This window comes from Melanerpes formicivorus, unplaced genomic scaffold (genome assembly GCF_026170545.1).
Source record: "Melanerpes formicivorus ecotype bairdi unplaced genomic scaffold, bMelFor1.0.p_v2 SCAF_26, whole genome shotgun sequence".
Taxonomy (NCBI): Eukaryota; Metazoa; Chordata; class Aves; order Piciformes; family Picidae; genus Melanerpes; species Melanerpes formicivorus.
This window is the reverse complement of record NW_027142378.1, coordinates 5,259,864-5,281,580: the sequence shown is the minus strand read 5'-3', so window position 1 is coordinate 5,281,580 and position 21,717 is coordinate 5,259,864. Positions and strand designations below refer to the sequence as shown.

Here is a 21,717-nt window from a genome sequence, read left to right as displayed (position 1 = left end):
AACACACATATGCTTTACTTATGTTTCTCAAAGGGTCATAAATTACATCACAGGAGCAATTTGCAGACTGTTAGCGTGGTGAAGACCTCTGTGATGCTTTGGTGATTTAGTATTTATGATCTTCACTGTTTTGTTGAGAAATATAAAGAATGCTGATATGCCCTCAAACTTACTTAAAAATATTAATATATTTGGAGAATGTATTCGGTTTTCCCCACGGCTTTCACATTCAGGTGCATTTTAAGTTATCGTTTGTGTTTTGCTGCCCCCAGGTGTTGAACAGGAGTACTTACCAAGCTCGCCTGGTCTGCATTTCTGTGTTTCTTGTGTGGCCAAAAGCAACCTCCCACTTGGGGAAGCCAGAGAGAGACTGCCTCTTAGACTTATGGTTCTACGTAAAATGTAATGGCTAATCTTTCCAGTGGGGATATCAGCAAACCCTGAAAAATAAACAGCTTCTATGAAAACTATCTAACAGGTGATATTTCCTCAAACAGGTCTCTTTTTTTCAACAACAGGGACAAAAATAACTGATTAAAATCAGTAATTCATTCTCTGGATTCAAAAGATTGATGGAGAGGTCTTGTGTATTCCAAAATTCATATGCAAACCCTGGAAAGTGTAGCCAAGGTACAACGATAATCATAGAATCACAGAATGGTTTGAGTTGGAAAGGGCCTTGAAATCTAGTTTTAACTCTCCTGCTAGACTAAGTTGCTCCAGCTCTTATCCAGCCTGGCCCTGAACACCTCCAGGGAGGGGGCATCCACAACCTCCCTGGGCAACATGTTCCAGTGTCTCACCACCTTCACTCTGAAGAATTCCTTCCTAATATCCAGTCTAAATCTCCTCCCTTCCAGCTCAAAGCCACTCCCCCCCATCCTGTAACAACAAGCCCTTATATAAAGTCCTTCCCCAGTGCACCTTTCAGGTACTGCAAAGCCACTACAATGTTTCCCTGGAGCCTTCTTTTCTCCAAGCCAAACTACCCCAAGCAATGTTTTTCCTTCACCTCAGCATTTATTGCCCTTATGCTTTCACAGAGCTGAGACAAATACCTCTGACTGGTCCCATTTTGGTGCATGATTTTGCCCTTTAGAGCCAGCTGGATATGACCATGCCTGGTACAGGGCAGCCCTGACCTTCATTTGCAGAGTACCCCTGTAGCCCTTGACACCAACCACTTGACATTCAGACCTTGCATACCTGTGAACTGCTTCTTTGATCTCCTAAGGAGTAACAGTGAAGGAACTATGTGGGGCTATTGTGAGAGCAAGCGTGACTGTCACAGCACAGTACCCCAGCATACCTGGCTTGTGGCCTTTAACATTTCGATTCATTCACATCCAGTCCCCTGTAAGTTTCAGTGAATGGTACAAATAATGCTTTTTAGATGACTAGAGCAAGTCCTCAGCCAGCAAAGCTCTGTTGCTTTTACACATCATAACCTTAGCCTCTAATATGTACAACGTAAGGAACTACAAAGTTGTGACTGTCAGGATCATTTAACTCTTAGCAGAAGGGCAGTTATAAAACCAACATAAATGATTTATGCTGCTCTAACACTACAGCTCCACAAACACTGACATGGCACTGGCACACCTTCCATTTTCACTGCTTTCACCTACTAAAAATAGTCACCTACTTACTCAGAGTAAAACCAAGTCAGCAAATCAAGAGTGGAAAAAACACCTGCTGTGCTCAGAGGATGTTTACCTTTAAGTGTTTTATAAATACCTTTTTTCACTACTGCTGGAAGCACATCTGGCTCATCATCTGTGTTCTCCTGATCCAGCAGATTTTGAAAGAAATCACCCTTTTTTCCTTTGATGAAGTCTCTGGCACAGGGGATCTGGGTTCTTCATCATCTTTCCCATTGTCTTCATATCTCTGCCTTTTACTAGAAAGCTTAGTAGTATCTTTACCTGACCTCATCTCTTTCTCTCTTTGATAGACTGATTACTCACTCTTAAAGAGTTATCTGAATTCAGCAAAGGAGTGGTGACAACATCACTTGCTGGCTGTTTCAGCTGAGCACTCAAAAACATTACTTGTGTTTCTAGCATGACATTTTCTTCCTCTAGTTTATAACATTTAACAATTAGTGAGCAGTATTTCTCCAAGTTTTCATCTGCTTCTCTGATTTTCACTTCTGCAGATTGCTGTCATTCTTCCAGCTTTAACTGAATTTATTCTGCGTCCGCATTCTCACCAGCACCTTTCAAGGCAAAGTATCAATGTTCATATAACTGACATTAAAAAAGCTGCACATATAAGAATTTATAATGCAATGGTCACACATCTTTTAATTACATTTGTTCTGTAACCATGCAACTATAACAAAAATATGTGACAGTGTGTTACAAACTCAGTAACATTTTGGAGATAACATGTTTGCTGGAGAACAAACAAGCAGAATTTTAAGAGAATTCTTGACCAATGCACAGGCAAACAGCCTCCTTCCACAGCCTCCCAGTACTTCCCAGTACCATCAGAGCCACCCCCCCCTCGCTCCCACAGTGCTGCCCAGTACCTCCCAGTAACCCCCAGTGCCCCCCTCAGCCACTCCACACCTCCCAGTTCCGACCCCCCAGAGTCCTTCCACAGCCTCCCAGTACCATCCAGACCCTCCCCAAGCCAAGCACTGGTCCATGGACACTTCAGACATGGGTCCAGCAGGAACCTGCCTGCAACATGGGATGGAAGCATCGGGGTGAGCATCACAGCCAAGAGGTCTAACCAAAACAGGGTGTGAGAGAGGTGGCACTGACCTCTGGCGCCTCCCTCACCGTGGGGCAGCCACCAGTCAGCAGCACGGGGGCTGGGGTGGCTGCAGCTGTTTGTGGGGGCATCCCCCCACCCCCCTTAATTTCTCTAGCAGAGCTCCCCTTTGGGGGGAAGGGGGTGGGTACAAGTATAACTATGAAAGGGACCAGCTGCTGGCTGGGCAGTTTCCTTTGTTTTCTGCCTTTTGGGGGGTGAATCAAAGAGACTGGGGGGATTTGGGGTGGACCGATTATGGCACATGGGGCAGGGGGATGATGCAGCAAGGGTGCAGGTGAGCAAGGGCTGGGGGCAAACCCCCCCCCAAATGCTGAAAATTCTCGGAGGGGATCGCAAAATATTTTAAAATATTTAATAAGTAGCGGTGTGAGGCGGTCCGGAGAAAGAGTTCTCATTGTCATCTAGAGAGTGAGGAATTGGATCGAGTTGCATGTTAAAAAGCTTTTGAAATGAGCCCCCTGCCTCTCCTCTCTTTTTAAAAGGCTTTTAGAATTAAAAAAAAAAAAAAAAAAAAAGGAAAGAAAAAGAAAGAAAGAAAAGTCACATAGGAGCTTGAACTATAAACAGAGCCTGTGTCTATACAAATGTTTAAAGCGGCTTTTACGTGCGTCTGTGCTGGGGGGGTTTAATTTAAATGGAAGAAAAAAAGCTCAGTGTTGCCCCCGCGTGTGTAATCGTCGGTACTGCACTTCTGCGGCGGCGTGACCAGCCCCCTAAAAGAGCTCAATGTTGCCACCGCGTGTGTAATCGTCGGTACTGCACTTGTGCGGCGGCGTGAGCAGCCCCCTAAAAGAGCTCAATGTTGCCACCGCGTGTGTAATAGTCGGTACTGCACTTGTGCGGCGGCGTGAGCAGCCCCCTAAAAGAGCTCAATGCTGCCACTGCGTGTGTAATATAGTCGCCACTGCGTCACTATGGATACAGCGCATGCGCCGCAGCGCGGGTCTGTTCGCGCCAGTGTGGTGGCGTCTCGAGCGTTGCTGTGGAAATAGCGCATGCGCCACAGCGCGAGTCTGTTCGCGCCAATAAGGTGGCGACATGAGCGTTGCCGTGGATACAGCGCATGCGCCGCAGCGCGGCCCTGCTGGCACGCATGCGCCAGTGTCGGGATGCCCTCAGTGTGTTGCCATGGGTGTGTGCAGCGCTGTGTTCCGTGCGCGCTGGGGCAGGAACTGGCACGGGGAGCTCTCGATCCAGATTCTGACTTCGTTCTGTGCCCCACGCTGCCTGCGAGCCGCCATTCTTTGGCGGGGCAGGGGGCCCGGCGCATGCGGGTAGCTTGCGGTCCGGTGTGCGGTGTCGCTGCCGGGCATCCGAACGGCTTTTGGAGGGGGCAGGTGAGGTCTGGGGGCACCTAAAAGGCTCTGGGGATATCGAAAGTTCTGGTGGGGTCATCTAAAAGGGTCCGGGGTCGCGTGGAGGCGCCTGGGGGCCTCGAACGACCTTGGGGAGCTGTCGGAGCCTCTCCGCAGGGTCCCGTGGGCACTAGGGGCGAATCGGTGCGGGCTGGGATTGGGACTGGTGCTGCAGGCACTGGTGGTAATGAGGGACGTTTTAATTACCCCTGAGCAGTGCTTACTAAGAGCCAAAGCCTCTTCTGCTCCACCCCATCAGCCAGAGGCTGAGGTGCACAGGAAGCTGGGAGGAGACACCGCTGGGGCGGCTGGGACCAGCTGAGCACAGGCACATTCCATCCTCGGCAGGGATATTTCACATGCTCAGCAAGAAAGCTAGAGGGCAGTTGGCCAGTGGACTACCCTCCAGGAGTGGATTAGCATCAGTCAGCTGATGGTGAGCAAGTGTTCATCTCCATTTCTTATCCTCCTTAGGATTGCTGCTATTGCTATTGCTGTTATGGCTAGTATTACTATTATCCCAACCCATGAGTTTTCTCACTTTTACCCGTCCAGTTCTCTTCCCCCACATCCTGCTGGGTGCAGGAAGCAGCTGTGTGATGCTTACTTGCTAGCTGGCCAATGCCCTCAGGGCTGTGAGGAACATCAAGCCTGCTTGTGTGATCTTCCTAGGCACACTTTCGTGAGTACAGCATCCAGCCAGGTGCTGTCTGTTTGAAATACAAAGTAAAGTTGGACGATTCAGTCCTATAAATGTGATGTCTGCAGTTAGCCACAGTTTGGCATGTTTTCCTGAGCTCAGAGCGAGGCAGCACTAAGACTCATCTAGGTCCAGAAACTAACATGCTGAGACTGATCTGTGGTACAAGCTGTGAACAATTTAAATTACATATAATTGGGGTTTGGACACAAGGTCATGGAATTACCAGTGAGAGAGAAGCTCCAGTTTCAGAAGCCTGTATTTCATGTTGTAAGTATGTCCCAGGCAACCAGCACCAGAACAAGAGGACACAGTCTCAAGCTGCACAGGGGAGGTTTAGGCTGCATGTTAGGAAGAAATTCTTCATAGAGAGAGTGATTGCCCATTGGAATGGGCTGCTTGGGGAGGTGGTAGAGTCACCATCACTGGAGGTGTTTAGGAAGAGACTTGATGGGGTGCTTGGTGCCATGGTTTAGTTGATTATGTAGTGTTGGATGATAGGTTGGACATGATGATCTCAACCTGATTTATCCTATTCCTATTCCATGCTATGTTATGCTGTGCTGTGCTATTCATTCTACAATGGAACACAAGAACCATGAAGCGCAAACAAAATGATTTCCCAAGCTTATCCAAATCCCAAAGCTCATGACATTCAGGCCTGCCTTACTATAGTTTTGGATCTCTTAAGGGAAAAGTGAAGAGAATGAGAATTCTTTAGCTTTCTCTCTATTTTTTGTTTCCTTCATACACTTTGTCTTGCTTGGATTTGAGTCACAGCTGTGACATTCAGTTAGGTGGTGAATATGTACTAGTTGGTATGACACCAAAAGAAGGAGAAAATAAAAGGAATAATTTGTCATAAAAAAACCCAATTCCTGTAGGATTTCAAGTTCCTACTTAGTAATATGAAGCAGTTTGTGGTTTGCTTGTTGGTTTTTTCTCTTGCTTTGCTGCAAAGGTTTTGATGGGAATTTATAGGTATTAAATACAACCAGAGCGAGCCTCTAATTGACCTGGGAATGCAGTGAGAACCTTTTGGGAATTGGTTCTGCTTTGTTACTCCTAAGCTATGAACACATACACACACACAAAGTTGTTAACAGTTTCTTTGTGCATTCCAGGTCTCGTGTGTTCAAACTCGCAGTATATCCTGGGCCATCCAATTGCTGTTTCAGTTGGCAATTTTCAGATTTAACATCCAGTTTGCTGACAGAGGATGTTGGGTTTGTAGGTCCTGGTAGTGATAATTCTCCAAAGAGGAGCTCTAAGGCCAGCTACAAGGTTAGGTTTGGATTCTCTGAGGTTTCACACAGAATGAGTCTCACATTCACGTGGTCTGATTTCACAGCTGTGTTTTCTTCTCTCCACGTAGGTGACAGGATGACCTCACTAATGAGGCGAGATACCTTATCAGAGGAGGAGACACAGTTTGACAGGCCTGGAACTGTGTTGGCCACCAGTGCTGTTCACCAGCTGGGAGTCATCCACAGGGATATTAAACCAGAGAGCCTTTACTGGGTATGAGGGTAAGCAGTGCAAAATGCCTGTGCTTGAAACCCCACAGTCTGCAGCTGATGCCATGCAGAGTGGTGCTTGAAATAGCTCTGTGCAAATCTGCCATGGCCTCAGAAGGCTGTGCAGTTGTTAAACCTTTTTTCTTTTAAGCACAAGTCTTTCTGGCTTGTTTTCTTTGATTGTTTTTTTTTTGCTTTCTTTAGGGTCATGTGAAACTGTCTGATTTTGGGCTAAGCACAGCTGTAAAGAAGGCTCAGAGACTTGAGCTTTACAGGAACCTCGCACACAACCCACCAAGTGACTTCTGTGAGTATAAGCTGTCCTTGTTCAACATAGGAATAGTTGAGAGCTGAAGCCAGACCACAGCATAATTCATTTCTGCTGTGGTAAACAAGATTGGTCAGGCTCACTGCATTTAATGGGGAACTGTAAATGCACCTTCCCTGCTCATGGAAGCTTTGATGGGAAAGAAATTATTATTTCTTGGTAATGTCAGTATGGTTTTGCTCACATGTACCTGGACACAAATACAGTTTTGTGCCAATGTCAGTGAGGCTTCAGGAGCACTCATTCAGCAGGGACATGGTTTTCATGTGCTGACTTAGTGAGGGTGGTGACCGTCTCAAGAAGCTTTTCATCAGAGTGAAGTTGCTCATCAGCTTGTCGCCAGGTGAGTGTTTTATAGAATAATAGAATTGTTTGGGTTGGAAAAGACCTTTCAGATTCTGGAGTCCAACACCTCACAAGCTCTACCAAGTCTCATGCCAAACCCTGTCCTGCAGCATTACATCTCTTTGTCTTTTAAGCATCTGCAGGGGTGGGAATTGAACCATTTCCCTGGGGAACCTATTTCAGTGTTTGAGAACCTTTCAGTGAAGGAGCTTCTTTAATAGCCAACCTAAATATCCCCTGATAGAACTTGAGGCCATTTCATCATGTTGGGGGGGACACTGAACACCCCCTCACCCCAGATGCTGCAGGACTCCAACATCTAAGACCCCACAATTCCACTGAAGACACCAGATGAATGGGGGAACCACATTGAGACCATCAAAGGTTTTAATTTATGAGGGCAACAGAAAGAAGAGATTGGTGATTGCCAGCAATAAATGCACCAACTGCAAGGTTGATCTTGGGGTCATCAGTCCTGGGGGACATGCTTGGAGATGCAGAGCTGTGCAACAGCTCTCAGAAGAGAAAGGCAGCAAAGCTCAGCCATATGCTGAAGGTGCAAACCTTACCCAAAAGGCTGTCCCTGCCTCAGGTGATAAAAAGGAGGGCAGCCCCTCAGCTGTCTCTGTCTTTCCTTCCATGATGCCAGGTGGGGCTGGGCAAGGATGCAGCAGAGGAGCAGTGAGGGAGGGGTGGGGGCAGCCTCCCAAAAAGGCTGCTTCCAGCCCAGAATGTTTGAAATGCCTGGACATTCTTGGAGGGGATGGAAAGCCCTGGAAAAGTGTAAGTGTGATAGTGTGATTGTGAGGTGTTCCAGCAGAGGAAAAGCTGTGCTGTTTATGGAGAGCTTGCAGAATGGCAGTGATTTGTATGCAGAAAGGCTTTGACAGGACCACACCTGTATCTCCTCTGTTATCTAGAAAGGCTTCCAGAAGAGAAAAGCAAATCCTGAGCAGAGCCACGGGGGGGGGGGGGGGTGTGAAAGAGAAATATAAATTGTGCATATAAAAATAAAAACGAGTGGATTTTCCTTTGTGTGTCGTGTTGGTCTAATATTCACATGGAAAAAAAACCGCACCGAGCCAAGGGGAGCGGCGTCCCACGCACAGGCGCCGGTGCCCCATCAGTGCGGCGTGCTGCCACCCTGTGTCCCATTGTGGACACTGCACACGTGTAGCGGCTTGTGGCCGCCGGCGGTTCTTGGTGCTGCTGCCTCCCCTCCAAGTGCCCTGAGTGCTTGAAATGGCTGAAAAGTCCTGGTGGGTCGGTGGGGCAGGAGAGAGGGGGAGATTAAAAATGACTTAAACTTGTAGCTGTTAGTGTGAGGAGCTACACAAGAGAAAGGTCTTGTTTTGACATGGATACAAAGCATTTACATTCATTTATAGTTTAGAAAGCAAAAAAGCCTGTATTTACTCTCTCAGGAGGATGGAAAGCGGCGGTGCGACGGGGCGGGTGCGTCCCGAGCGAGCTGGTGCCTGCGCCGCGGAGCCGCAGTCGGCCGAGTTGAGCCGAGGGCAGCCGCAGGCACCGAGCCCCGGCTCTGTCGCTGTCCTCATTTCGTCTCGTTCGCGGCGGCGGCGTTTGGATCCATAAATAATGGTGATAGTGAGAAAAGTTCAGTTCTCCACACACAAACCACAGCTAACCCAGTCGGAGAGGCAAAATGGAAAAGAGCTGTGTTGTACAGGCAGAATGGGAGGCAGGGAATATATACACAAGGTACAGCGTTTATACAGCAAAGAGCGTAACACAGAACGGTCACAATAATTGATACTTTTATCACGTCCCTGCCGCCTCATTTCCCAGCAGGGGGCCAGGGTCCTGCTGGTACAAGGCAGGACAGCCCCAGGCGCGGCAGGGAGCCGGGGGCAGGGCAGGCTCCCGCGGGGACGTGGGGGCAGGTGCGGGGCGGCTGCGAGAGTCCGGAGGACCAGGGACGAGAGCTGGGGCGGCGGGGGGTCTCGGAGCCGGGGCGGCTGTGAGCGCGGCAGCGGGGCCGGAGGCGGCAGCGGGGCCGGAGGCGGCAGCGGGGTCTGTGCGCCCCGGGGCACCGCAGCGCTCGGCGACGGCCGCCGCCCCTCCGCCCCGGCCCCGGCAGGGATCGGTGCGAGAACTGGAAGGGCGCTCGGCGAGAGCTGAACCCCAGCCTGGAACCGCGGAGAGCCTGGAGGCCGCCCTGGGGCAGAGCTCCGGTGGGGAGCTGCGGCGGGCGCCGCCGAGCGCCGTGCGGAGCCGTGCGGCACAGCCTGGGAGCGCGAGAGAAGGAGCAGAGAGAGCTCGAGCGGCAGAGAGGGACTGCTTCAAATTCCTTACTTAGTTCTGAGGTCTCTGCTGTGCAGCTCAGAACATCGACAGATGTAGATACGTTTAACAGCGGCAGCAGCAGGGGCGGCCGAAGGCTCTGCCAGGGTCACACCGGGGCGGCGGAGGAGTCTGAGCGCTCCGATGCGCGGTGCGGTTTGGCCGGGCGGCGGCGGCGGCGGCGGCGGCGTTTGGCCGGGGGCCGCCTCACCTCCTCCGCGCCTCGCGGGGCCGGCACTCGCCCCGGGCCCCTCCCAGGGGGGCGGCGCGGGAATTCGAACGGCCAGAGGCGACCGGCCCGGGCGGCAGCAACCCCAGCCTGGGGCGCCGCTGAACTGCGGGGCTTCGAAAAGCGCTCTCGAAGGGCATCTGTGGCACAGCTCCGGACGTTAGGGACCTGGCAGGTGCCTCACAGAGGGTTCTGCGGATCCGCGAGGGAGAAAAGCTCAGGTGTGTGAGGGACAGGGAGAGCCGGGCCGGGGCAGAGCTGCAGGAGCTCAGAGAGGTTTATTTATTTATGATTAACACCTGAGGCACTCTCCTGTGGGGCTTAACCCACACGTCCGTGGGGATCTCGTTAATAGGAGGAGCGTGAGAGCTGGGCTGGGGCACAGCTGAGGAGAAGGTTTCTGTAGTCAGTGTCTGAGGTGCTGTCATCTGCAGCCCGGCATCGCTTTTATTAAAACAGCATGAAAGGTGGCGGGGCTGGGGGGTCTGTGGCTGTGAGCGCCACAGAAGGTGCTGCGGGGGGGGGGCGGGGGGGGGGGGGGGGTCGGGGTCCCGCGGCTGTGAGCGCCCTGAGGGTTTCCACGCAGCTGTGTTCCCGCTCTGCCGCGCCACAGGGACCGGCGCGTGCCGCTCCCGCCTTTGCCACGCGCGCCTCAGGCGGCGTCCGCGCGGGAGCTGGAGCGGCCGGAGGCGAGCGGCTGTGGGGAGGGGGCTGCAGCCCTACTGCACTGAGGGGGCTCGAGCACGGCTCCTGAAGCGCGGGGGCAGCGCTGGGGCTGCCGGAGAGCTGGGCAGGCACCGCAGGGGGTGGCGGGTGCGTGAGGCAGAGCACGGCCAGGTGCGTGAGGGACAGGGAGAGCTGGGCCGGGGCGGACCTGCAGGAGCTTAGATTGATTGATTGGATGATACCTGAGGCACTCTCCAGTGGGGCTTAACCCACACCTCCATGTACATGGCGTTAATGGAAGGAGCGTGAGGGGCGGCTGGGGGCCCGAGCGGCACCTGCGGAGCAGGCTGTCAGCTCCTGAGGCGCGGGGCGGAGCCTCCCCGAGGGGACTCCAGCGGCTGAGGGAATGAATGCCGGCTCTGCCGGGAAGGCTGAACCCGAGGCGGAGGCGCCGGTACATGGGGCGGGGGCGAGGGGACTCTTGAAGTCTGCTGGGACAGCGCCGGGGCTGTCGGAGAGCAGCGCAGCGGTTGGCGGAGCCGGGAGGGCAGCGCCGAGGTGCGAGAGGGAGCAGGGCTGGGCTGGGGCAGAGCTGAGGAGAGGAATTAAAAAGGAAATGTGGGAGGCGCTCTTACAAACCGCTCAGCCCTGCGCACGTTTGTGCTCTTTTCAATAACATCGCGGGTTGGGGGAGAGGCGCGCAGTCCCGCTCAGCCCCGGCGCGCAGTCCCGCTCAGCCCCGGCGCGCAGTCCCGCTCAGCCCCGGCGCGCAGTCCCGCTCAGCCCCGGCGCGCAGTCCCGCTCAGCCCCGGCGCGCAGTCCCGCTCAGCCCCGGCGCTCAGTCCCGCTCAGCCCCGGCGCTCAGCCCCGCGCAGCCCCGGCGCTCAGCCCCGCGCAGCCCCGGCGCTCAATCCGGCGCTCAGCCCCGGCGCTCAGCCCCGCGCAGCCCCGGCGCTCAGCCCCGGCGCTCAGTCCCGCTCAGCCCCGGCGCTCAGTCCCGCTCAGCCCCGGCGCTCAATCCCGCTCAGCCCCGGCGCTCAGTCCCGCTCAGCCCCGGCGCTCAGTCCCGCTCAGCCCCGGCGCTCAGTCCCGGCGCTCAGTCCCGGCGCTCAGTCCCGGCGCTCAGCCCCGGCGCTCAATCCCGCGCAGCCCCGGCGCTCAATCCCGCGCAGCCCCGGCGCTCAATCCCGCGCAGCCCCGGCGCTCAGCCCCGGCGCTCAGCCCTGCGCAGCCCCGGCGTTCAGCCCCGGCGCTCAGTCCCGCGCAGCCCCGCTCAGCCCCGGCGCTCTGCCCCGCGCAGCCCCGCTCCGCCGCGGCGCTCAGCCCCCCTCAGCCCTGCTCCGCCGCGACGCTCAGCCCCGTTCTGCCCCGCTCAGCCCCGCTCCGCCGCGACTCTCAGCCCCGCTCCGCCGCGACGCTCAGCCCCACTCAGCCCCGCTCCGCCGCGGCGCTCTACCCCGCTCTGCCCCGCTCCGCCGCGGCGCTCAGCCCCGCTCAGCCCCGCTCTGCCCCGCTCCGCCGCGGCGCTCAGCCCCGCTCCGCCGCGGCGCTCAGCCCCGCTCTGCCCCGCTCAGCCCCGCTCCGCCGCGGCGCTCTACCCCGCTCTGCCCCGCTCCGCCGCGGCGCTCTACCCCGCTCAGCCCCGCTCAGCCCCGCTCCGCCGCGGCGCTCACCCCGCTCTGCCCGGCTCTGCCCCGCTCCGCCGCGGCGCCCCGCGCCTCAGGAACTGTCAAGGAAGGAATTGGAAGGGACGGAGCTGTGCGGCTGTGCCGCTGGACAGCGCTGAACCCCACGCTGCAGCCCCGCAGGGTTTGGCGTCTGCGAGAATCTGCTCCTGCGGCAGAGCTGCGGCTGCCGGAGCGAAGGGAAGGCACCGCTGGAGTTTTGGCGGATTTGTGATGGCACAGAGGGTGACTGGTCAGGGGGAGGGGAATTAACTCAGGGACGATATATATTTTATTAAAAAATAAAGTACTTTACTATGTGGCTTAAAACTTTGTATGTGCGTGTCTGTGTGTTTGGTTATTTTGTTCTTTTACATAGAATGAATGTTGGGAGGGAAAACAGATTCAGGTAGAAAGAAGTGACATATTGGAGGAAAAAGGGGGGAATCTCTGGGAAAGAAAATAAAACAACTGGAGCAAACCCAGAGGTAAACAAGAACACAGAGAAGATATTCTGGACAGAAAAAGTATCAGATAGTTTCTAAGGGATGAAAATGAAGATTTAGCAGGGAAAAGCTGAGGAAATTTCAGGGGAGCAGACCTGTGATGGATGGGAAACGGGAGGTAATCCACACGGGAGAAGGTGAACATTTTTCTGGGAAAACCTGATGTAAACAGGAGGGGACACAGGAGATATTTGGGAAGGAAGACCTAAGGCAAATATCAATGAGACAAGATACTGAAGTGACCAGCAAAAGTAACCTGTAGGACACAAAAATAAAGATTTCAGATGGAAAAAAACCAGCATATGTAGGAGGGAGAGAGATTATATGGATAGGATCAGATGAGGAAACAGGAAGAGGGGAAAAGGTGATATTTTGCAGGAAAAAAAAAAGTAATTATACACAGGCAGAAGGGATATACTGCCTGCATTTGCAAGGAAAATATGCAGGACAGAGGATGGAAAATTTGAAAATAGAAGCTGACATAATTTAAAGAGGGAAATTGTTTTGAACAGAAAAAAAATAACTTTGTGATATGCAGCTGGCACAGAAGGAAGAGGAGGTCCACGTGTAGAGCGGCGAGGCAAGGTGCGGCGGGGCAAGGTGCGGCGCGGCAAGAGGCGACGAGAAGAAGAGCAGCGTTGGGCTGAAGAACAGGACACGGGGGAAAGGCGCCCTGGGCAATGAGACTTCCCTCCGAATTTGGCTGTGGTAACACAAGATCTTTGCCAGCACCGTTAGGGTGCCCATTGCGCTGGGCGACCTCCCTGTAAGCAGGGCTTGGTCCTTTGCTTGTGCTGTTTTTGGCCTTTTGCCACCTTGCTCCTTTAGGCTGCCCGGAGCCTGGCAACCCTGTAAGGAGGGTGCGTGCCAGCGTCTCCAGCCCTGTGGGGGAACCGGAGCTCCCTGGACCCCAGCCCCCCCGTAAGCAGGGGAGGGCCCTTTAAACAGCCCCGGTAGGTTGCTGGCGGCGTGGCCAGCGTGACCCCCTGTACTTGGGGAGTGTCACAACGTTTGCCCCTTGGCATCCCGAGGTCCCTCTGCCTCCATGCATCCCCTGGAGGGACCAAGTCTGACCCTCTGCTCTCCCGCTCGGGGTAAGGATGTCTGCCCCACCAGTGGCTGCCCAGAGCTTGCTCCCTCTCCTGGGAAGGGCTGTGTGTGTGGCCCCCCCCTTGACTCTGTGCGCCTGAGTCTGCTTGTCCTTTAGGTCCCTTTGACAAGGCTGCAGTGTGGCGTAGCTTAGCTTAGCTTAGGCTTCCCAGGGGGGAAAGAGGGGCTCTGGGCAGTTGCCGGGCAGCCTCCTTGGGTGCCTCGAGCGGGGTGGGGAGCTCGGCTTGCCCCTCCCTTATAGTCAACGGACACAGCGAAGCCGCTTATAGTCGTGTTGCGGCAAGGTGACCCGCCTGTAGTTCAGGGCCTGGGCCTCTGCCTCCATGGCAGCCTGTTCTCTTGGCAGCCCGTCAGCTTAGCAGCCCCGTACTGGGGGCCTGCGTAAAGAGTTGTGGAGCCCTCCGTCCCCTTCCGGCCCCTCCCGTCCCCTTCTGTCCCCAGCAGCCGCCCAAAGATCCCTGTAAGCAGGGCAGGGGAGGCTGCTTTAGGCAGCTGACAGGAACCAACCTTGCGTGGCCCTTAGAGGGCTGAGGTCAGTCCCCGGGCTCCTGAAGAGATGGTGTTGTGCTGCAGCCAGGAGGGCCGGCCCGTAAGTGGGGCGCAGGCCAGAGCCTGTTGGCTCTCAGTGGGGCTTTTTGGGAGTGCCGGGCCGAGAGCGACTGCCCTGTAGGCAGGGAAGCGTGTTGCCGGTGCCCGGCGGGAGGTTCAAGGAGGGACCCCCCCTGTAATCTGGGGGGGTAGATTTGGCCCTGGCCTTTCAGAGGCTCGGGGCCAGGAAACGTGTGGGGCTTAGCTTAGCGTGTTCCCCCTCCCCGCCCCGTCTTCGGGGTCGGGGCCGCAGCCCCCCGGCCTTTAGGCCGTGATGCTCCACTGCCCTGGCTGCTGAGTTGTTGACTTCCTGCAGCTGCAGGGGCCAGGCCACGCTCTCAACTCCCTGGGTGTCGACCCCGCCCCGTAAGCGGGGTTGTGGTCCGAGTGCCTTTGCGCTCTGCTGGCAGCCTGTGTGGGGTGCCCCCCCCAGTTAGTGGGGTGTGGGTCGAGACGCCCCTGAAGCGGAGCGAAGGAGCCTCCGCGGGCCTTTTGGGACCAGGGCCGCCCTGTAAGTCAGGGCCCGGTCAGTGCCCTGGCATCCCGGGCTCTTTGCCGTGCCAGCAGCGGTTCCAGCCCCCTGTAAGCAGGGTCGTGCAGCCGCTCTGGCCGCTGCTTTGCATGCCCAGCTCCATTGCCCAGGGTGCCTGCCTCCAGTCCTGACCGGAAGTCTGCCGTGTGCCTCTTGGGTGAGTCGAGCCGAAGCGGGAAGACTTTGTAGGGCTGGGGGTGTCCGCGGGCGGGGAGCTGGCCAGGCGGCGCCCTTGGGGAGCTGCCTGCGGGGCTGTAAGGATCCCTCTTTCCGTTGGGCGGGGAGGAGTTGGCTCTGCCGAGGCCTAACTCTGTCCTCCTTCCTCAGCAGCAGCTGGCACAGAAGGAAGAGGAGGCCCACGTGTAGAGCGGCGAGGCAAGGTGCGGCGGGGCAAGGTGCGGCGCGGCAAGAGGCGACGAGAAGAAGAGCAGCGTTGGGCTGAAGAACAGGACACGGGGGAAAGGCGCCCTGGGCAATGAGACTTCCCTCCGAATTTGGCTGTGGTAACACAAGATCTTTGCCAGCACCGTTAGGGTGCCCATTGCGCTGGGCGACCTCCCTGTAAGCAGGGCTTGGTCCTTTGCTTGTGCTGTTTTTGGCCTTTTGCCACCTTGCTCCTTTAGGCTGCCCGGAGCCTGGCAACCCTGTAAGGAGGGTGCGTGCCAGCGTCTCCAGCCCTGTGGGGGAACCGGAGCTCCCTGGACCCCAGCCCCCCCGTAAGCAGGGGAGGGCCCTTTAAACAGCCCCGGTAGGTTGCTGGCGGCGTGGCCAGCGTGACCCCCTGTACTCGGGGAGTGTCACAACGTTTGCCCCTTGGCATCCCGAGGTCCCTCTGCCTCCATGCATCCCCTGGAGGGACCAAGTCTGACCCTCTGCTCTCCCGCTCGGGGTAAGGATGTCTGCCCCACCAGTGGCTGCCCAGAGCTTGCTCCCTCTCCTGGGAAGGGCTGTGTGTGTGGCCCCCCCCCTTGACTCTGTGCGCCTGAGTCTGCTTGTCCTTTAGGTCCCTTTGACAAGGCTGCAGTGTGGCGTAGCTTAGCTTAGCTTAGGCTTCCCAGGGGGGAAAGAGGGGCTCTGGGCAGTTGCCGGGCAGCCTCCTTGGGTGCCTCGAGCGGGGTGGGGAGCTCGGCTTGCCCCTCCCTTATAGTCAACGGACACAGCGAAGCCGCTTATAGTCGTGCTGCGGCAAGGTGACCCGCCTGTAGTTCAGGGCCTGGGTCTCTGCCTCCATGGCAGCCTGTTCTCTTGGCAGCCCGTCAGCTTAGCAGCCCCGTACTGGGGGCCTGCGTGAAGAGTTGTGGAGCCCTCCGTCCCCTTCCGGCCCCTCCCGTCCCCTTCTGTCCCCAGCAGCCGCCCAAAGATCCCTGTAAGCAGGGCAGGGGAGGCTGCTTTAGGCAGCTGACAGGAACCAACCTTGCGTGGCCCTTAGAGGGCTGAGGTCAGTCCCCGGGCTCCTGAAGAGATGGTGTTGTGCTGCAGCCAGGAGGGCCGGCCCGTAAGTGGGGCGCAGGCCAGAGCCTGTTGGCTCTCAGTGGGGCTTTTTGGGAGTGCCGGGCCGAGAGCGACTGCCCTGTAGGCAGGGAAGCGTGTTGCCGGTGCCCGGCGGGAGGTTCAAGGAGGGACCCCCCCCTGTAATCAGGGGGGGTAGATCTGGCCCTGGCCTTTCAGAGGCTCGGGGCCAGGAAACGTGTGGGGCTTAGCTTAGCATGTTCCCCCTCCCCGCCCCGTCTTCGGGGTCGGGGCCGCAGCCCCCCGGCCTTTAGGCCGTGATGCTCCACTGCCCTGGCTGCTGAGTTGTTGACTTCCTGCAGCTGCAGGGGCCAGGCCACGCTCTCAACTCCCTGGGTGTCGACCCCGCCCCGTAAGCGGGGTTGTGGTCCGAGTGCCTTTGCGCTCTGCTGGCAGCCTGTGTGGGGTGCCCCCCCCAGTTAGTGGGGTGTGGGTCGAGATGCCCCTGAAGCGGAGCGAAGGAGCCTCCGCGGGCCTTTTGGGACCAGGGCCGCCCTGTAAGTCAGGGCCCGGTCAGTGCCCTGGCATCCCGGGCGCTTTGCCGTGCCAGCAGCGGTTCCAGCCCCCTGTAAGCAGGGTCGTGCAGCCGCTCTGGCCGCTGCTTTGCATGCCCAGCTCCATTGCCCAGGGTGCCTGCCTCCAGTCCTGACCGGAAGTCTGCCGTGTGCCTCTTGGGTGAGTCGAGCCGAAGCGGGAAGACTTTGTAGGGCTACGGGGTGTCCGCGGGCGGGGAGCTGGCCGGGCGGCGCCCTTGGGGAGCTGCCTGCGGGGCTGTAAGGATCCCTCTTTCCGTTGGGCGGGGAGGAGTTGGCTCTGCCGAGGCCTAACTCTGTCCTCCTTCCTCAGCAGCAGCTGGCACAGAAGGAAGAGGAGGCCCACGTGTAGAGCGGCGAGGCAAGGTGCGGCGGGGCAAGGTGCGGCGCGGCAAGAGGCGACGAGAAGAAGAGCAGCGTTGGGCTGAAGAACAGGACACGGGGGAAAGGCGCCCTGGGCAATGAGACTTCCCTCCGAATTTGGCTGTGGTAACACAAGATCTTTGCCAGCACCGTTAGGGTGCCCATTGCGCTGGGCGACCTCCCTGTAAGCAGGGCTTGGTCCTTTGCTTGTGCTGTTTTTGGCCTTTTGCCACCTTGCTCCTTTAGGCTGCCCGGAGCCTGGCAACCCTGTAAGGAGGGTGCGTGCCAGCGTCTCCAGCCCTGTGGGGGAACCGGAGCTCCCTGGACCCCAGCCCCCCCTGTAAGCAGGGGAGGGCCCTTTAAACAGCCCCGGTAGGTTGCTGGCGGCGTGGCCAGCGTGACCCCCTGTACTCGGGGAGTGTCACAACGTTTGCCCCTTGGCATCCCGAGGTCCCTCTGCCTCCATGCATCCCCTGGAGGGACCAAGTCTGACCCTCTGCTCTCCCGCTCGGGGTAAGGATGTCTGCCCCACCAGTGGCTGCCCAGAGCTTGCTCCCTCTCCTGGGAAGGGCTGTGTGTGTGGCCCCCCCCCCTTGACTCTGTGCGCCTGAGTCTGCTTGTCCTTTAGGTCCCTTTGACAAGGCTGCAGTGTGGCGTAGCTTAGCTTAGCTTAGGCTTCCCAGGGGGGAAAGAGGGGCTCTGGGCAGTTGCCGGGCAGCCTCCTTGGGTGCTTCGAGCGGGGTGGGGAGCTCGGCTTGCCCCTCCCTTATAGTCAACGGACACAGCGAAGCCGCTTATAGTCGTGCTGCGGCAAGGTGACCCGCCTGTAGTTCAGGGCCTGGGCCTCTGCCTCCATGGCAGCCTGTTCTCTTGGCAGCCCGTCAGCTTAGCAGCCCCGTACTGGGGGCCTGCGTAAAGAGTTGTGGAGCCCTCCGTCCCCTTCCGGCCCCTCCCGTCCCCTTCTGTCCCCAGCAGCCGCCCAAAGATCCCTGTAAGCAGGGCAGGGGAGGCTGCTTTAGGCAGCTGACAGGAACCAACCTTGCGTGGCCCTTAGAGGGCTGAGGTCAGTCCCCGGGCTCCTGAAGAGATGGTGTTGTGCTGCAGCCAGGAGGGCCGGCCCGTAAGTGGGGCGCAGGCCAGAGCCTGTTGGCTCTCAGTGGGGCTTTTTGGGAGTGCCGGGCCGAGAGCGACTGCCCTGTAGGCAGGGAAGCGTGTTGCCGGTGCCCGGCGGGAGGTTCAAGGAGGGACCCCCCCCTGTAATCAGGGGGGGTAGATCTGGCCCTGGCCTTTCAGAGGCTCGGGGCCAGGAAACGTGTGGGGCTTAGCTTAGCATGTTCCCCCTCCCCGCCCCGTCTTCGGGGTCGGGGCCGCAGCCCCCCGGCCTTTAGGCCGTGATGCTCCACTGCCCTGGCTGCTGAGTTGTTGACTTCCTGCAGCTGCAGGGGCCAGGCCACGCTCTCAACTCCCTGGGTGTCGACCCCCGCCCCGTAAGCGGGGTTGTGGTCCGAGTGCCTTTGCGCTCTGCTGGCAGCCTGTGTGGGGTGCCCCCCCCAGTTAGTGGGGTGTGGGTCGAGATGCCCCTGAAGCGGAGCGAAGGAGCCTCCGCGGGCCTTTTGGGACCAGGGCCGCCCTGTAAGTCAGGGCCCGGTCAGTGCCCTGGCATCCCGGGCGCTTTGCCGTGCCAGCAGCGGTTCCAGCCCCCTGTAAGCAGGGTCGTGCAGCCGCTCTGGCCGCTGCTTTGCATGCCCAGCTCCATTGCCCAGGGTGCCTGCCTCCAGTCCTGACCGGAAGTCTGCCGTGTGCCTCTTGGGTGAGTCGAGCCGAAGCGGGAAGACTTTGTAGGGCTACGGGGTGTCCGCGGGCGGGGAGCTGGCCGGGCGGCGCCCTTGGGGAGCTGCCTGCGGGGCTGTAAGGATCCCTCTTTCCGTTGGGCGGGGAGGAGTTGGCTCTGCCGAGGCCTAACTCTGTCCTCCTTCCTCAGCAGCAGCTGGCACAGAAGGAAGAGGAGGCCCACGTGTAGAGCGGCGAGGCAAGGTGCGGCGGGGCAAGGTGCGGCGCGGCAAGAGGCGACGAGAAGAAGAGCAGCGTTGGGCTGAAGAACAGGACACGGGGGAAAGGCGCCCTGGGCAATGAGACTTCCCTCCGAATTTGGCTGTGGTAACACAAGATCTTTGCCAGCACCGTTAGGGTGCCCATTGCGCTGGGCGACCTCCCTGTAAGCAGGGCTTGGTCCTTTGCTTGTGCTGTTTTTGGCCTTTTGCCACCTTGCTCCTTTAGGCTGCCCGGAGCCTGGCAACCCTGTAAGGAGGGTGCGTGCCAGCGTCTCCAGCCCTGTGGGGGAACCGGAGCTCCCTGGACCCCAGCCCCCCCTGTAAGCAGGGGAGGGCCCTTTAAACAGCCCCGGTAGGTTGCTGGCGGCGTGGCCAGCGTGACCCCCTGTACTCGGGGAGTGTCACAACGTTTGCCCCTTGGCATCCCGAGGTCCCTCTGCCTCCATGCATCCCCTGGAGGGACCAAGTCTGACCCTCTGCTCTCCCGCTCGGGGTAAGGATGTCTGCCCCACCAGTGGCTGCCCAGAGCTTGCTCCCTCTCCTGGGAAGGGCTGTGTGTGTGGCCCCCCCCTTGACTCTGTGCGCCTGAGTCTGCTTGTCCTTTAGGTCCCTTTGACAAGGCTGCAGTGTGGCGTAGCTTAGCTTAGCTTAGGCTTCCCAGCGGGGAAAGAGGGGCTCTGGGCAGTTGCCGGGCAGCCTCCTTGGGTGCTTCGAGCGGGGTGGGGAGCTCGGCTTGCCCCTCCCTTATAGTCAACGGACACAGCGAAGCCGCTTATAGTCGTGTTGCGGCAAGGTGACCCGCCTGTAGTTCAGGGCCTGGGCCTCTGCCTCCATGGCAGCCTGTTCTCTTGGCAGCCCGTCAGCTTAGCAGCCCCGTACTGGGGGCCTGCGTAAAGAGTTGTGGAGCCCTCCGTCCCCTTCCGGCCCCTCCCGTCCCCTTCTGTCCCCAGCAGCCGCCCAAAGATCCCTGTAAGCAGGGCAGGGGAGGCTGCTTTAGGCAGCTGACAGGAACCAACCTTGCGTGGCCCTTAGAGGGCTGAGGTCAGTCCCCGGGCTCCTGAAGAGATGGTGTTGTGCTGCAGCCAGGAGGGCCGGCCCGTAAGTGGGGCGCAGGCCAGAGCCTGTTGGCTCTCAGTGGGGCTTTTTGGGAGTGCCGGGCCGAGAGCGACTGCCCTGTAGGCAGGGAAGCGTGTTGCCGGTGCCCGGCGGGAGGTTCAAGGAGGGACCCCCCCTGTAATCAGGGGGGGTAGATCTGGCCCTGGCCTTTCAGAGGCTCGGGGCCAGGAAACGTGTGGGGCTTAGCTTAGCGTGTTCCCCCTCCCCGCCCCGTCTTCGGGGTCGGGGCCGCAGCCCCCCGGCCTTTAGGCCGTGATGCTCCACTGCCCTGGCTGCTGAGTTGTTGACTTCCTGCAGCTGCAGGGGCCAGGCCACGCTCCCAACTCCCTGGGTGTCGACCCCGCCCCGTAAGCGGGGTTGTGGTCCGAGTGCCTTTGCGCTCAGCTGGCAGCCTGTGTGGGGTGCCCCCCCCAGTTAGTGGGGTGTGGGTCGAGATGCCCCTGAAGCGGAGCGAAGGAGCCTTCGCGGGCCTTTTGGGACCAGGGCCGCCCTGTAAGTCAGGGCCCGGTCAGTGCCCTGGCATCCCGGGCGCTTTGCCGTGCCAGCAGCGGTTCCAGCCCCCTGTAAGCAGGGTCGTGCAGCCGCTCTGGCCGCTGCTTTGCATGCCCAGCTCCATTGCCCAGGGTGCCTGCCTCCAGTCCTGACCGGAAGTCTGCCGTGTGCCTCTTGGGTGAGTCGAGCCGAAGCGGGAAGACTTTGTAGGGCTACGGGGTGTCCGCGGGCGGGGAGCTGGCCGGGCGGCGCCCTTGGGGAGCTGCCTGCGGGGCTGTAAGGATCCCTCTTTCCGTTGGGCGGGGAGGAGTTGGCTCTGCCGAGGCCTAACTCTGTCCTCCTTCCTCAGCAGCAGCTGGCACAGAAGGAAGAGGAGGCCCACGTGTAGAGCGGCGAGGCAAGGTGCGGCGGGGCAAGGTGCGGCGCGGCAAGAGGCGACGAGAAGAAGAGCAGCGTTGGGCTGAAGAACAGGACACGGGGGAAAGGCGCCCTGGGCAATGAGACTTCCCTCCGAATTTGGCTGTGGTAACACAAGATCTTTGCCAGCACCGTTAGGGTGCCCATTGCGCTGGGCGACCTCCCTGTAAGCAGGGCTTGGTCCTTTGCTTGTGCTGTTTTTGGCCTTTTGCCACCTTGCTCCTTTAGGCTGCCCGGAGCCTGGCAACCCTGTAAGGAGGGTGCGTGCCAGCGTCTCCAGCCCTGTGGGGGAACCGGAGCTCCCTGGACCCCAGCCCCCCCTGTAAGCAGGGGAGGGCCCTTTAAACAGCCCCGGTAGGTTGCTGGCGGCGTGGCCAGCGTGACCCCCTGTACTCGGGGAGTGTCACAACGTTTGCCCCTTGGCATCCCGAGGTCCCTCTGCCTCCATGCATCCCCTGGAGGGACCAAGTCTGACCCTCTGCTCTCCCGCTCGGGGTAAGGATGTCTGCCCCACCAGTGGCTGCCCAGAGCTTGCTCCCTCTCCTGGGAAGGGCTGTGTGTGTGGCCCCCCCCTTGACTCTGTGCGCCTGAGTCTGCTTGTCCTTTAG

General features: G+C 58.3%; 1 long non-coding RNA gene and 1 pseudogene across 2 annotated transcripts; one reads left to right on the top strand and one right to left on the bottom strand.

Moving 5' to 3' along the window:
* Window positions 1-240: 240 nt before the first annotated feature.
* On the bottom strand, window positions 241-3,879 carry LOC137448829 (centromere protein F-like; annotated as a pseudogene).
* Window positions 3,880-3,903: 24 nt separating this feature from the next.
* LOC137448841 (uncharacterized) lies at window positions 3,904-8,048 on the top strand. 2 transcript variants are annotated; one of them, XR_010989233.1, is made up of 4 exons: window positions 3,904-4,121; window positions 4,399-4,575; window positions 6,215-6,368; window positions 6,561-8,048. It is a non-coding gene; the product is annotated as an uncharacterized lncRNA (long non-coding RNA). The 2 variants fall into 2 exon arrangements; XR_010989234.1 differs by having other exon boundaries at window positions 4,357-4,575.
* Window positions 8,049-21,717: the final 13,669 nt, after the last annotated feature.